The 17088-nt window shown below is 43.1% G+C and overlaps 1 long non-coding RNA gene across 1 annotated transcript; it reads right to left on the bottom strand.

Moving 5' to 3' along the window:
- Positions 1-498: 498 nt before the first annotated feature.
- LOC128325252 (uncharacterized) lies at positions 499-7448 on the bottom strand. The gene is made up of 3 exons (XR_008307331.1): positions 7234-7448; positions 3194-3473; positions 499-591 (listed from the first exon to the last, which is right to left on the bottom strand). It is a non-coding gene; the product is annotated as an uncharacterized LOC128325252 (long non-coding RNA).
- Between the last annotated feature and the right edge of the window lie 9640 nt (positions 7449-17088).

Genomic DNA, 17088 nt, shown 5'->3' with positions numbered 1-17088 from the left:
TAAAGAGTTGAAAAAGAGCTAGATTCATTAAGGCCTTGCCGGTACTCAAAATACCATTCATTACTGATAGATTTACACTAACAGATTTACATGGCGAACCCAGAGAATCTTGGAAAGACAAGATATTAAGGTGAATGTGGTTTGCACAGCACCAATGACACTTAATTGTTAGTTAACTCTAAATTGTATGATTTGGAGTTAACATAAACATTCAGGACCATTCAGTCCCATTCGCGAGGCACTTCAGCCAGCACTGGGTTTCTGGCCTCGCTGGGCATGCCTTTCTCTGCCTTGAAAGGTTACACCACCACCACTGGCAGGTTTTTATGCCACTGCATATTGCTATACATAATATGTACCACCATTAAAAAAACATAGCCAAACCACAGTTAAAACATTACAATAATTTAAAACAGTTAAATAGGTCAACTAACTTATGTTTTATTTATTATGATATATTTATTGTTGCCAGAACATAGGTCCTGAATTTCAGCAGCTGGTGTTGGTGCTGATGACTTGTCTGGCTCTTCCCTCCATCCAGAATCTGGCTATCACTTGTGATCTGGGCTATGACAACATTCTTCTAAGCAGCTACAGGCAAAGGACGTGGAAAGAAAGGTAGAGCAGGATCCTAAACATTTGTTCCCATTTTCTCAACACCATGAAGCCACCTGTACTTCAGTCATACTTTCAGTTGTTTGCTTGTTGAATTACCTCCTGCTTTCCTTTTCTATAGCTGCTTCTTACCCATTGTGGACGTATGACCCAGACATTGTGATCTCAGCACTGGATCTCTGATAGACCCCTTCTGTATGTTGCTTGGCTGTTCCTGGATTTCTTCCCAATTTTAATTTTGAAGTGGCACACTCAAAGTGGCAACACTCAAAGAAAATTAAGTCTATAATTCAATACAGTTTTAAAAATTAATTTTTAATAGACAATACCTGACCATGTATTCAGTCATTTCAGTAAGGGGAAAAAGAGACTGGTCATTTCCTTTGGCCCTCATTTTTTTTCTTTTATACAACTGTAAGGACACAGGAAAGTTTTTATTTCCAGTTCCACATAACCACTTATTCCACATAACCAGTTATGTGGTTTAGGACTGTAGCGTTGGCAAGTGCCATGAATGCATATTATTACTAAGTGTATCTGATTACATCAGAATAAGCAAGGATGGCTGCTTCTCACCAGGTTATAAGATACATTAATAAAGCATCATCGAATTGAGACCTGACAATACTGAATAATGCACTTGGGACTATACTCGCCAGATTTTCCTAACGTCACAATATTAATGGCATATAAGTGGTGTGTATGTTTTTTGATCCATGTCTATTAGGGCCAATACATGTAAAGCATTACTTCCATGTACGATTCCTCTTTAATCCTTTCTCTAGGATAGCACTCATTCAGCCACCATAACAAAGCTCTCTGAAATAAAACCTTAATGGGAGAGATTCCTGCCTGCAACCTTGGAGAAGCTGTTGATGGACCTATGGTCTGACTCAGTATATGGCAGCTTCCTATGTTCCTATGTTCATTTTTGTGAATGTGCTTTGAATAAAAATACATCTGAAATATAGCTTTTAGCACTTGAAGAACATGAAAAGAATAGGTAAGAGTGGCACTCATTCAAGAGTGGAGTATATCTATTCCTAGTGGACTGAAGCATCAATAATGAATTAAATTTATATTACAGAAGTAAACTGAATCACTTTGATTTAAGTGAGTTCTGTGGTTGAGCACCAAAGTTGTCTTAAATACAAGTACACGGCATTGTGGACTAAGCTTCCCAACATTCTAGTACTCTCAAAAGCTTGTCTCTTCTTGACCCCTTGATTTCATTGTTCCAGAGCTAGAAAATAAGAATCCATCTTTTAAAGAAAAAAATTGAATGAGAGCCTCTTGAAGAACAAAAAGCAGCTATAGAATCACAGAGGCAGCATTCGCACATAATGAAAAACTGGAGTTGGAGGGACCTGTAATGGTTTCCTTACCATTACATCTGAACCCAGCCAACTCTGGTCCCATCCATAGTGAAACTTGAGTTTGCACTGACAAGACTCCAATTTGAATCCTCAGTTTATAGTGAGTTTCACTGCTCCAAACTGAGGGTCAGTGTGCTTCCTTTTCATCCAAATGCAGCAATGGAGGCTGCATTTGACTGGACTGGAGCTGAGGGAGGAAGTTCCTCCCTCTCTCCCTTACTGATTGGCTGTGAGAGCTGTCCTTCAAGCATGAAGGAAGCCTGCACAGCCAGCTCCCCCATCTCTCTGCATTCTGGCCAACTGCAGAGAGAATGCTGCTCTTCTGAATATCCAAATACGGATGGCAGAGTGGGGGGAGGCGGGGGAAGGAGCCGCAGATCCATTGGACCTGCAGTTCCATGTTGCATGTAAATGCGGCCAATGTCTGAAGGGGTATATTGTGGCCCTCCTTCTAAAGGCCATGTACATTACTGCCAGTAAAGGCAGTATGAACAAATTGTACATGAGGAATAAATGTGGGGGGTTGTGCATTTCTGTTGATGTAAAGGTGAAAGAACCTGATGAAAAGACAATGAATATGGAAAGACTCTGAATTTGTCTTCATATCAGAGGCCCAAGGAGGTTAGAGGTAAGTTGGAGCCAATTACAAGGGTTTTGGAAATTTTATTAGCTGATCAACAGAAAACAGATGTTATCCTATTATAGAACAAAGGTAAAGTGCTCGGAACTGTGACTTTGTTCAGCTCTGTTTAAGTTTAAGCAGGGGCCACCCAGGGGATTTATGGCTCCCAGAGAAGATGTGATTTTGGGGTTCCTCTAAAGGATTCATGCATGTGTGTACAAGGTTGGAGGGCCATTTGTAAGATTTTTTGCACAAATTGTCCACATGTGAGAATTCTCACATGCAGCTCTTCCTTGCCCAGTTTATCTTGGTTGGGTCAGGGTCTACATTTTGAAATTCAGTGTCATCTACTGAACTATTCTCTCTCTCTTTTTACAGTGAAACTTTAAATAAAAGTTTCTTTAAACAAAACTTTAAAGAATTATGTTGAACAATGTGGCAGGGCTGTGGCGGAGATTAATGGTATGCATAGGAGCCAAGGCAGGGGGACCTTGTTTTGTGGGGTCCCAGTGCAGATTGTCCCATTTCCCTCCATCCCTGGACAGCCCTGAGTTAAGTCTGGCTTAGAATGTGGCCTTACCCTGGGTTACATCCAGAAATTAAGCTCTTGTTTCATATCATTTTCTATAGCTTGCTGTGCGATCTTCGTCAATTGTGCATTGTTCACCATCTATGAAGATGCCTGAGGAGCATTAATTCATCATCATGAAACTAATGCTAATTCTGAGCTCCATGGGAGTGTGGGGCTTTTAGCAACCTCTTCTCATCCGGATCTCCAACTACTCACGCAGGAATGTTTGATGGTGCAAAGTGAATTATCCCCACTGTGCTAGATCAGGGTTTCTTTCTGTATCAGGAATCTATGGCAACAAGTAAAACATGTTTAGAATGTTCAGTCTGGCTCTGTTCTTAATGACAATAGCACTGCGATTCCTTCCTTTGCTATTGGCATGAAAGTTCATTAGACAAGCGTGTCCATATTCTGTTTCTTGAGTCACAACTGTTCTAAATTCATTAGAGCACTTTTCTTTCTGCCTTTCTCTCAGTGCCAACTCTGTCTTTAAACTCAGCAAGTAGTTAATATATATATAACCATTATCTAAAACTAGTGATGACCCCTTGGATAAGGTTTCGTTAGTAATTGGCTCGCTATGTTTGGGCATTGCTCCAGTAATAATTGCTGTAGAAATGTAACAAAATCCCCTCTAAAGTTATATATGGTATCTTGCTGATCACTATGCCAACCAGAAGTTTTCTTTGTAGGTTGTGCCAGCAAGCATTCTTAAGAGAGGACTCCTGCCTTAACATTTTTCACAAAAATCAAGGAATAATAATCAAATCAAATCTTTATTATGCTCGAAGGCCAACTTCATATAGTGAATAATCACTACAGGTGGCCCTTGTTATTTGTGGGGGTTCTGTTCCCGCCAATTTCCATGGATAATGGAACTGCAGCTAAAGAAACCTTAACCCTATGGTGATGTGGGGGCAGGGGTTAGCTTCCTAAGTACATAGAAGTGTGCATAAAATCACAGAAAAAAGCAGGGGGAGCAGGAATAACCTTGCTCTCCAGCAAAGCCCCTCAAACCTCCAAATCCTCGTTTTTGTTCCTTTTTTAGGGTTGGCTCAGCACTACAAAATGGCAGCAGGAAATGACATCAGAACTCATTTCTGGCCACTCAAGAACTGCGGATAGCCAAAATAAACCTATTTTCACCCCAAAAATAAAGAAAATGGGTCTCTAGTACCCAACTGCAGATATGCAAACTGCGGGTGCTGGGACCACAGGTAACGGGGGCCACCTGTATATAGTAACAATGATAATAATAGCAGAGCAAGAAATTGTGCATACAAAACATATAACAACACTCTAATTTATATACTATCAAGTTAGCCAGCGTATAGGTGACTGCAGTCATTATTAACACACAATCAGCAAATTTTACAAGCTCCTGCAAAAAACTCAGCAACATTAATTGACTTATCAGAATGCTGATAAGAAAGAAGGAGCATAATCAAGGAAAAAGACATGAGAGCTATTTCAAAATCCATCTTTTGAGCAAAAATTAAAGAATAAAATAGTATGGTACATCTTAACAGTGTGATCCAATGGACACTGGTGTACACAGACCTAGGGAGCCCTATGTTCAGATTTCTACCAAGACATACATACTGCTACTCTCCAGAAGACTGGGGTCTGGCAATTGTGGTACCTATCTTCAGAAAGGGTAATAGAAATGTTCCATCTAATTTCAGACCCATAAGCCTACTTAATATTATTAGCAAACTGTATGCTAGGCCATTAAATCAGAAACCTGTGGACTGGTTGGAGCAGGAGCAATTTCTGGAAGATGAGCAGGCAGGTTTTATACCAGGGTGTTCAACAACTGACCACTGTCTGGTCATACAATATTTAGTTGAGAAACACACAAGATCCCCCAAATCTACCTTATTTGCTGCATCCATAGACTTTAAAGCAGCATTCAATTCAATCTCCAGAGTATGCCTATGTTTCAGGCTCCATAGCACCTCGATTGATAAGAGGATTTTGCTGCTGCAGATCAAACTGTACAACAATATGTGTCTTAGAGCAAGATGTAACTGGCAGGGCCAGTTATCTAGGCCTATAATGACATCTAGGGGTGATCAAACAGGGTTGTATTTTGGCCCCTTTATTGTTCAATATCTATGTAAACACTTTAATCAAGTGCCTGCAGGGCTTAGATACAAGTCCCAAAGTTGGCAGACAGATGGCTTCCTGTACTTTTATATGCAGATGACATGGTCATTTTTGTCCCAGTCACAAGAGATGAGAAGAGCTCTTAAGGCCTTAGCCCTCTATTGCAAGGAAGAGCGATTGGACATCAATGATCAGAAAATGAAAACCTTAGTCTTCTCCAAGAGGAAAAAAAAATATAAATGGAGGATTGACAATCATGATATAGAGCAGGTTAAATGTTTTAAGTATTTGGGGGTGGTATTTCAGGAATCTGGGAGGAAGACTGCCCAGATCAGATATGCTGCTGCTCAAGCACAGAGAAGTGCATCAGCAGCTCTCAATTTCCACAGGCGGCAAGGAAGGATGTTCATTCCAGCCGCCATTAACTTATTTAAGATGAAGTCAATGGCTCAAATGTTATATGGGGCACAGCTAGGACCCTATGCTAATTATACCCTCACGGAGCAGGTCCAAGCCAGGTTCTTAAGAACATTATTTCTGACCCCCAAATGTATTTATAATGCCACTCTGAGACTGGAATTGGGTGTTATCTTGATAGAGACCAGAGCTTGGTATCTAATACTAATAAACTGGGCAAGAATCAACCAGCCCTCTGGCCTCCTTCCCTTATTATTATTGGCTAGGCACTGCTCAAGTTGATGGGAGAAATGTGTTAGGAAACTCCGTATCTGTTTCACATGAGGCAACCCTCTCTGTTGGATTGGACAGGGCCAAAGAACTTATCAAATAAAGGATCCGTAATATTGAGTTTCAGAATGACCCATCAAGGACATCTAGGACTTTCTGCCTGCTTAGTGGTGTGATGAGAACTCACCCAGCAGATTATCTATTCCTCCTTCCCTTCCCTAAACATAGATGGGCCTTCTCAGGGGTCCGTATGAATGCCCTCCCTTCAGAACTATTGGCCAGTAAATATAGCAGAATTCCAATTGATCAGTTGGTTGCACATGTGCTCATGCAGTGTGTCTTTTACATAGGTCTTAAGTGAAGGTTAATTGACCCTGTTTTACATAAACTGCCAGGACGATAGGACAAATTTCACATCAAATATTTGCTAATAGATGTGAACTGGTCAATCACACAGGCAGTTGCAAAATTCTGTTGTTCTGCAATATGGGTTCGACGCACTCTGTTCATTAATGGTTAGATCCAATGTACAATTATGTTATTAATATAGACATTTATGTTATTAATATGGACAAATTAGATATTTGCTTTAGATGTTCTGGTATTGGTCAAAGACCGTAATCGACTGACTGGCCACAACCATGTCCTGCTAGTGTTCCCCAGCCACTGGAATTCAGTGGCATTCTTCCTCTGAACATGGAGGGTCTAACAGGACTAAAAAGAAGGAACTAACCAGTCCATAATGAATTTTTCTGATCTCCTTTCAAAACTTTCTAAGAATTATGCATTATGCACATTAAAAGTAATCTAGACACATCGTAATGACAATACCAACAATGGGCAGCATCCAGAATAGTCTTCCATTTGTGGACATACACAGCACATGTGCTGGGGGAGGCAGTTTTCTCCAGTCTCTCTATAGCTCCCTCTAGCCTGCCCAAATCCTCTCCGAGGGTCCTCCAACTCTCAGGGGTATATTTGGGGGAGCAGAGCAGGCAATAGAGAAAAGTAGGGAATAGAGATATGAAGGCCTGGGGGAAAACCAGGGGGGAAAACCTGCTTTCCCCTTTTTTCTAGAAAAAACGGGGGGGGGGGTTCTTCAAGAAAAAAAGGGGGGAACCATTTTTTCCAGTTTCCCCTCAGGCCTTCACATTTCTGGCCCCTCCCCCACTTGTGCAAGTAGAACATATTTCCACAAATGGAAGATGTCTGGGTACTGTCTATTAATTATTATTGCTAATTACAATACTTACCATAAAATATTTATTCTTACTTCCTCTGAGATCAAAGGCTTTTTTATTAAATGCTTCAGCCAGATATAGGTCCTTCCCCCCAAATCTTCCCAGGATACATGTCAGGCTTCAGCTGGATTTGGAGGCAGGCAGCAGCAAGTTTAGTTTAAGTTCCAGAGCAGGCAGACAAGGACCTGAGGGGTCAGAGGAAGGCAGGTAAGAGGTGGTGAGGAAGGCAGTCCAGAGAAGGCAGATGCTGAGGTCCAATTCAGTTAACAGAGTTCTGGGAGTGGAGAAAGGAGGAAGACAGTCAGGGTGAATCAGATGAACAATTTCCTGGAGACAGCAGTCTAGAGGAGAGAGGGAGGGAGGAGACAGGGCAGTCTTTGTTACTGCTTGTAAAGAGAAGTTGTTCAGACTGAGGAACAAAGCCAGAAATGACAGTTCCATATAACAATCCAGACCCTTCTTCAGATTACCTGGTCTGTCTTGGCTATTGAGCATTCATACTTTCTGTAGCCATCATTTGATTGGCTACGACAAAGAAAAGGCAAATAACCCTGAAAACTGTCCCAGGAAATAGTGTCAGGGTGTGACTGCTGGAAATCCTGTTTTGAGACCTCTCTCAAGCCCTCTCCAGTCATTAAAAAAAATCCAGAAAGAAGACAGCATACTCATCTACACCATCCCAAGTCCCACCCCAGTATACCACTCACTCCCCTTCCACACTGTTTATGGTTATGATATTTATCTGAAGGGGCAAACACCATGATGCCCATCATAGAACACCTATCATCTCACTTGCAGTTTCCAGCTATTCAGCTGAACACTGTAACTGTGGGTGGTGCAGGAGGGGGAGTGACTGATATGCCAGGAGCATGACTTCACTTTGGGCAAATTGCACAAGGATGTCATTCTTTTTTTCCAAAAATGTCTAGAGGGCTTCTGCTAGTGTGGGAACAAAATTTTGCTAGTGAAAACTTTCAGCTCAAAATGTGTGTGTGCGTGTGTGACACCCACTCCTCCCAAAACAGGGATGATTTTAAGGGGCAAAATCCCTCCAAATTGGGGTTCTTTTACTTAGATTATCTCCCCCTATAAATTCTTTAAAATTTATAGGGGGAGGAGCTCCTCCTAATGGCCAGCTTGTGGCCCTACCAATTTTCCCATTATGCCCTATAAACACTGCAGTTTCGGAGGCATTGTGGGGGGAAATTGTGGCAGCCATTTGAGAGAAGCTCCATGGATGATACATTTAAAAAGTTCTGAGAGAGAGAGAGAGAGAGGTGTGCTGCTGCTGCCCTCTCAGTGGTAAGTTCCCCACACATGTTTGAGGTTTTTTGTGAACCCTGCAAAAGAGCCCCCAATTTATCAGCCTGAAAAACTCTTCCTCTATTCAGCAATTGCTTCTGCAGACAAATGCTAAATGTGGGGAAACCCAGGGAGCAGGGCTATGGAGCATGTCAGCATGGTGGGGTGGCTGCTCAGGATACTCCCATTAACCTTTCACACATTGGCCAGAATGTATGAGAGGAAACAGTGTCCAACACTATTGAAAGGTCAATGAAGATCAACAGGGAAACATTTTCACTGCCTCCAGATGATGATTGGTCACTAGGCAACTGAAGTTGTCTTGGCTTTATAACCAAATCACAAGCCAGACTGAAAAACAATTTCAGGGAATTAAAATAAAACAGAGAAATCAAATCAAAAACAGCACTGATCTTTCTGAAAGAGAAAAAAAAAATCACACACCCCATAATTACAAACACATGAGTTGTGGTGGCTGGAGGCTCTCATTCTGTTTGAAAAGGCTCCAGGTGGAATTAGTAAAGTGTGCTCATGGGTATCATAGCAATCTGGGCTTTGGAAACAGCAGTGAATTTAGGAGCACCAGGACCAGAAGGGATGTAACTTTAAATACACTGACTCACATAAAGTACAATGCAATGTGGGTGGTTGGAGCACTGCCTGTGCTGCTGTGCATAAACTCTATTGATGGAGCTGCACACCAGCGAAGCTTCAGCATAAAAACTGTGTAAATGCAATTGTGCAGTTGTGTCCACTGGAAATGAGTACTTCATCTGTGCAACGTTGCAATGGAGCAGAGCTTCCCTGATGTACAACTCGATCAGTAAGATTTGCATGCTTGCAGCATCATGGAGCCATTGTTTGCTTTTCCATCTTTTTAATATAAAATGTCTGATTTGGGCCTGAATGACCATGGAGGCTGAACACACATGTGATGCAGTCCCAGTTCTCTCTGATCCATCCAGGATGCTTCTTGCTCTTAAAGAAGAGGCTTCTCTGTGTGTGCTTAGCCCCTCCACATGCAACCTTGGGCAAGAAAGTATTTTTATTTATCAATCATAGCTTACTAGAAATTCTTATACATTTTAACTTCAATAATGCCAACAGATGGTATAGCGAAATAATGAGGTCATTCACACAGTCAAAAACTATGTTTTACCCAGGTTTGGGAGCTGTGTGTACTCCCAGTTTTTGGTTGTGTGGAAGCCAGGTAAGAGGAAAACCTGGGTAGTTTTTCCTCCTACTGTGCTTCCACACAATAATCTCTACCCAGGTTTTCCTCCTGACTTGCTTCCACACAACCCAAAAATGGGAGCGCACAGAGCTCCCAAATCTGGGTAGAACAAAGTTTTCAATTGCGTGAATGACCTCAATATAACGCAATGAACTTACTCAGTTCATCCTTTCTTTCCTTCCAAACTGGAAAAATAACTCCCCTGGCCCAAAAGAGATGGTGACAGTTAGCCTGTGGAGCCTTGCATTGTCAGCGCGTCACATCTGAGCAAATGCCCAGCATCAAGGAGTAGGGGTGTGCAATTCGGGATTTCGGGTGATTCGGCTCGGACCCGAACCGAATCACCCCTGTTCTGTTTTGTGCCCGAATCTGGGTCACCCGAATCACCCTTGATTCGGTTCGGATTCGGATTTAATCCGAATCTGAATCTGAATCTATTCGGGGGGTAAAAAGGGGCCCAGGGGCAAAATTTTGGGGTGGGGTGGTAGTGCCCAATGGGTAGAGTCTACCACCCCAATTTCAGGGGGATTGGGCAAAATCCTGATTTTTGGTGAATTTTTAAAGTTTTAGTGACTTTGGGGCAGTTCGGGGGCATAGCATGGGATCTGGGCAAAAGGAGTGGGGTGGGTGGTAGTGCCTAATGGGTGCAGGCTACCACCCCAATTTCAGGGGGATTGGGCCAAGGGCTGATTTTTGGTAAATTTCTGAAAATTTCATGTCTTTGGGGCAGATTGGGGCATATTGGGGCAGAAAGTGGGGCCTGGGGCAGAATAGTGGGGTGGGGTGGTAGGGCCTAATGGGTGGAGGCTACCACCCCAATTTCAGGGGGTTTGGACAAAGGGCTGATTTTTTGAGAATTTTTGAAGTTTTAGTGACTTTGGGGCAGTTTGGGGGCAGAAAGTGGATCTGCCCCAAAATAGTGGTGAGGGATGGTAGTGCCTAATGGGTGGAGACTACCACCCCCATTTCAGGGGGACTGGGCAGAGGGCTGATTTTTTGAGAATTTTTGAAGTTTGGGTGTCTTTGGGGCAGATTGGGGGCAGAAAGTGGATCTCAAAAAACTTCTGAGGTGTGAATTCTCATTCTATCATAGCAAATGAGATTTTTTTCAATTAAACAACTCTCATGACCCCACTTTCACTTTTTCACACTTCCCTTTACTATGAATAATACAAGGAAGTAATCAGTTTAGCACACTTCACCTTATGAAGACAAACCTCATAAAAATAAATTCACCAAAATTCCCCCCTCTGCCCAATCACTCTTAAATTGGGGATGGGTGGTAGCCTCCAGCCATTAGGCACTATCTACCAGCCCACCCCACTCCTTTGGGGCAGATCCACTTTCTGCCCCCAATCTGCCCCAAAGACACCCAAACTTCAAAAATTCTCAAAAAATCAGCCCTCTGCCCAGTCCCCCTGAAATGGGGGTGGTAGTCTCCACCCATTAGGCACTACCATCCCTCACCACTATTTTGGGGCAGATCCACTTTCTGCCCCCAAACTGCCCCAAAGTCACTAAAACTTCAAAAATTCTCAAAAAATCAGCCCTTTGTCCAAACCCCCTGAAATTGGGGTGGTAGCCTCCACCCATTAGGCCCTACCACCCCACCCCACTATTCTGCCCCAGGCCCCACTTTCTGCCCCAATATGCCCCAATCTGCCCCAAAGACATGAAATTTTCAGAAATTTACCAAAAATCAGCCCTTGGCCCAATCCCCCTGAAATTGGGGTGGTAGCCTGCACCCATTAGGCACTACCACCCCACCCCACTCCTTTTGCCCAGATCCCATGCTATGCCCCCGAACTGCCCCAAAGTCACTAAAACTTTAAAAATTCACCAAAAATCAACCGTGAACCAAATCACCCGAATTTTTCATGCCCGAAATTCGGGTGATTCGGCTCGTGCCCAAAAAATATCGGGGGACATCGGGGGTGATTCGGTTCGGCCCCGAATCACCCGAAATTGTTCATTTCAGGCACAGATCGTTCTGTGCCCGAAATTTTTTGCACATCCCTATCAAGGAGTGCTCTGTGGACCTTCCTTGAAGAAGAGTATCCTTTTGCTGAATGAGCCTTAACTGAAGATCTAAGGTACAGAACAGCCACTTCTCTCCAGAATAGTCAGGGTGCTCAGACATTTGCTGTAGACCTCCCCCCACCACCCTGGTACTTGATATTGCAGATTAAATATACAGGTGGCCCTTGATATTCACATGTTCAACTCCAGTGGTTGCAGCTATTTGCAGGCCAACTGCCTTCAGACCAATTTCGTTATTTCAGGGGGCAGTTTCACTTTTCCGTGAGTCTACCCTCCACCCATAACTAAATTGTCCTGGCCACTCAAGCTTCCCAGCATGCCAGCTGAGAAGGGGGTCAGGGGAGGCCATTTAAACTTTAAATCTCCTTGCCCATCAGCTGATGGGCAGGGACATTTACAGTTTAAACGGCCACTTTCCCCGCTTCCGAGCTGGCATGTGGGGATGCTTATAGAGGTGGCATGAGTGACTGGGACACTCTTTAAGCATCCCAGCCACTTGTGCCACTCTGAGTGTGGAACCTAACCCAATTGTGTGTGTGTGTACGTGCGTGTTAGGTTAAGCTTCTTCTTCTGCATGATTCCCACCGCACGTTAAGGTCATCTGAGGAGGTCCATCTCCAGTTACCACTGGTTCGTCTGGTGGCGACTCAGAGACGGGTCTTCTCTGTAGCTGCTCCTGGGCTATGGAATGCACTCCCAGCAGAAATCCATAATTTGAGTTCATTACTGTCTTTCAGGAGAGCCCTTAAAACCTATCTGTTTGGTCTGGCCTTCCAGGGTTTTTAAGCTGTTGTAAACTGCTTTAAATTGTTTTAAATGTTTGCCCTGGTTTCCCAGGGTTTTTAACTGTTTGAATGTTTAATTGGTTTTAATTGTTAACTGGTTTTAATTGGTTTTATTCTGTTGTAAAGTGCCCTGAGCCATTTTGGAAGGGTGGTATATAAAATAAATAAATAAATAAATAAATAAGCACTCCAATATCACAAATTTATGGGACTTTCCTGGACCATAATCCCTATGATATTGGAGGGCTTCCTATATTACCAATAATCAACACAGGATATGGTTAGCACACCACTGCCATCTTGTGGTAGTATTCAGGGGGTGCATTGTCTTAAAAACCATAGTTCTGATTGATTGATTTAAATTTCTATACCGCCTGATATAGAAATCTCTAGGCAATGTACAGATTGTTGGGCCATCAAGAAGGTAAAATGAAACAGGGTGACAGAGCCTATGCATTGTGGGGGATAGTTGCCTGAGCACTGGGATTCCAGGGAAGCCCAGCCTAGATTGTAATCCCATTACTGTGAGGGGAAATATGCAGCTGAATTGTATATCACACAGCAGAATGTTTATACAAACATATGTTTCCATATCTCTATATCTATATAGGGTGTCCATATCTTATAAGCGTTCCTGGAACCAATAAGCAGCAGGTGGGGGTGGGGTGGAAGTAATATTCTGAACAATAAGCCCACCCTCCTCTAGGAGAGGGGGAGCTTTTGCAAGAAAGTCTAGGATTTGTAGTTAGAAAGAGAAATAGGTGCCTCTTTATGTGGCATGTTTTCTCAGGAACCAGAAGCCCCAGCAGAAGCCAGTATTGCTGATAAGATTTACTTACGCACGCATGCACACATCCCCCAATCAATCAATCAATCAATCAATCAATCAATATCTAAGTGAACAAATTAGGCCTCTGGTCTCCAGAATGCTCAGAAGAAGTGCTACTAAATCCCAGGGATAAGAAACAGTTTTTAGAAAGGCATTTGTCACTTGTGCATAATTACAGGGGCGTAACGATAGGGGGGGGCAGGTGTCCTGGGTGCCACTCCCTGGAGTCACAGGGGGTGTGTGTGCCAAAAAGTGCCCCCACCCATCCCCTGTCTTTGGCAAAAAAACTTTTTTTGTGTGAAAAAAATTTTTTGGTGAAAAAAAAATCCCCCCCCCAGCAGTCTGCAAAGAGCAGTCTCCCCCGTTCCTGGCACACACACACCCCCCCATTGCTCAGCTCCGGGCGGCACTTGGCGCCTAAAGTTTGCAAGCTTGCAAGTTGACTGCTTGCAAGTTGCTAAACTTTGCCTGCTTGCAAATTGCAGCTTGCAAATTGCTCACTCCCCGCCCCCTGCCCCCTCCCCGTGTGACTCACCAGTCGTGAGATCTGACTCCTTCCACAGCATGAGTAACAAGCAGCAGAGCAGAAGGCTGGGTGCAATGTGCCTCTGGCTCTGACCCCTCCCCCCTAGCCTCTCTCTCTCTCTCTCTCTGCTTCCAGCAGTCCTCCTAGTCCTCTCCCCTTCTGCTTTCATTAATTCATTTAACTTTGCAGTGCCAGTGTGGCGCCTTCTGTCTTGGGAGAACTTGAAGCAGTAGCACAGCCACTCTCTTTTCCCCTAGCTCTGTGCGTGGTCGGGAAAGCTTGCTTGAAAATGCCTGGTGCATTTACTCGGTGGAGCTCCAGGAAGCAGTCTCCTTCACTCAGAAAAAATAGCTGAAGCTTCCACACCTCTTCTGTGCCTGGAAAGTGACCCTGGTCTTCTCATGTCTCAGGGGAATCTGGTGAGGTCTAAGGGGAGCGATTTCTGCCTTGTGAAATGTAACACTTGCAAAACAGACTTCTGAGGAGAGTTTGTTTGATATGCTGAGTGAAAAGCAGAGAGAAGGTCTCTGTTGCAGAGAGAAGCACCTTACAGAGTTCTGTGCAATTTGTAATTCTTAAGAGACAGGTGATGAGAAGGGTCGTTTCAGGGCAGATAATTGTTTTTAAAAGCCACCTCTCCAGCACAACAAAAATGGTGTCCAAATTAATCTGTTCTTTATTGGGCCATGGCACTTGGAGGTAATGTGTGTTTGGTTTTTGGTTAATCCAAGGGGGAGCCGAGGGGATGGGGCAGTTAGGCGGGGAGTATTTTCTAGTTGGGGGGGGGAGGGAACTTGAATTGCTCTCTCTCTGTGAGATTTATCTCTGTGTGTGTCTGAGACAAACCACACACACACAGAGAAGTCTCACACACAGAGAACAATCCAAGCATGTGGGGTAAAAGGAGGAACACACACATCATAAAACTTGTGTAATTACTGTAACTGCTGTTAATTAATGATGCCCAAAGCAGTAACGTGTTTATTATTAATGGGCCAGTTATGCACTGATGTGTGTATAAATCTAAAAACTAGATTTTTTCACACACACCCTCTTCTTTTTCCCTTCCAAATTAAATAATTGGTTCCTTTTAATTAAAGTCTGAACGATGCCTGGTTCGGGTGTGTGTGTTGGAAACGGACATTGGGGATAAATAATTGCAGTGGGGGTGGTGGTTTTGATTTATTTTGTTTTTGTTTTTTAAGTATAACTAAATTGAATTACATTAAATTAAATATGCATCAAGGATTGAGAAACGTGTGTAGAGCTTCCCAATAGTCTAGACCAGGGGTCCTCAAATTTTATTCCCCAGATGTTGTTGGACTTCAACTCCCATTATCCCCAGACACAATGGCAAAAGACAGTGGATGATGGGAGTTGTAGTGGAATAGCAGATTCAGGGGTGGGAAACCACTTCTGCAGAGCTTCAGAAGCAGTGGAAAACTCCATCCACTCTTTTTAGTTCATTTGTACTGGCAAGCCTTTCAACTTGATTTTCTCTTGATTTTTCACCTATGAAAGTATATATTTGAGGTTTCTATGGGGAAATGCATTATTCAGAAATGAAAGCTAGTTTTAAATGTTTTGGCAGTGTGAGCTAATATTATGATAAAAGGCAAGTTTTCTGAAAGATGCGTGTCAGATGTTTGGATGGGGGTGTGTGGGGGGGGGTGAGAAATTTCAGTGCTTGCCCTAGGCGCCATTTTCTATCATCATTCAGTGCATCATAATTCTGATGTTTGAGATACAAGGCAACTTCACAGGGTTGTTGTGAGGAAAAACCCAAGTGTAATGTGGGATGTATCATCATTCAGTGCATCATAATTCTGATGTTTGAGATACAAGCCAACTTCACAGTGTTGTTGTGAGGGAAAACCTAAGTGTAATGTAGGATGTTACATCATTGCATCATAATTCTGATGTTTGAGATACAAGCCAACTTCACAGGATTGTTGTGAGGAAAAAACACATGTGTGTCAGTCAGATGTATGCGCGGGGGGGGGGGGGGCGCAATTTCAGTGCTTGCCCCGGGTGCCATTTTCCCTAGTTACGCCTCTGCATAATTAGTATACATGCATTCATAATATGGGTTCTGAAGGGCCCAAACAGCAATGGAATTTGCAAGAGAGCATTAAAGATAAAACAAATGATAAGTATATCTATGCAAATATTCATTAACAGAAACATTTAATTTAACAGTTCTAACACGTCTTTCCTACTCCCCCCTTTTGTCTTTAAAAAGTCCAATGTTCAACTCATTCAATCCACTTTGGGAAAACGGAGAGTAAAACAACTGTCTGGCTCTTAATCCAGCTCTTCTGTTTTCATGTACTTTACTTGCAGCTTTCCATGAAGGTACTACAAAGTCCTGCTATGCTGCCTCATCATGGTGGTGGTGGATGTTCCTGGGAGGGGCGAGTGGAGTACATCAGGAGATATACTCCCAGTAGGGTCACCCTAGGCATGAAGGTCATCCCAGCTGCCCAGCTAAAGCAAGCAGGCACCTGTATTGAGCAGTCACTTTAGTGACAATGACAAAGGCATCATTTCATACTGTGCGTGAGAAGGCAATAGCAAACCACTCCAGTATTTTACCAAAGAAAACAGCATGGATAGACAAGGTAGAATGATTGTTGATGTAGTGCTGGATGATGGGCCCCTCAGTTCAGATGGTACTCAACATGCTACTGAGGAAGAGCTGAGGATCTCTCAGAGTACTGATGGTGTTTATGAGGTGGTTAGGCTAAAGCCTTTTGGATGTCTAGCAGCTGATGTTGCCATGCAGGAAAAGAAAATCCGAGACTGCAAAAATTACAATGGGAATGTGGAACATAAGAAGCATCGTTATGGGAAAGCTTGACACAGTAAAAGATGAAATGAATCAACTATAGATTGACATCTTGGTAATCAGTGAATTAAAATGGACTGGAATGGGACACTTTCAGTAAGAAAATCATACTGTTTACTACTCAGGTTATGAAAACCAAAGAAGGAATGCTGTTGCTTTCATAGTCAGGAAGGATATAGCAATGACAGAACTTTGGTACAATGCGATCAGTGACAGACTAATATCAATTAGACTTTGTGGACAACCCTTTAACATGACAGTTTTTCAAGTCTATGCCCCAATGAGTGCTGCAGAAGAAGAGGA

Source organism: Hemicordylus capensis, chromosome 4, assembly GCF_027244095.1.
Source record: "Hemicordylus capensis ecotype Gifberg chromosome 4, rHemCap1.1.pri, whole genome shotgun sequence".
Classification (NCBI taxonomy): domain Eukaryota; kingdom Metazoa; phylum Chordata; class Lepidosauria; order Squamata; family Cordylidae; genus Hemicordylus; species Hemicordylus capensis.
The sequence above is the reverse complement of the archived record's forward strand: the minus strand, read 5'-3'. Positions and strand labels throughout refer to the sequence as shown.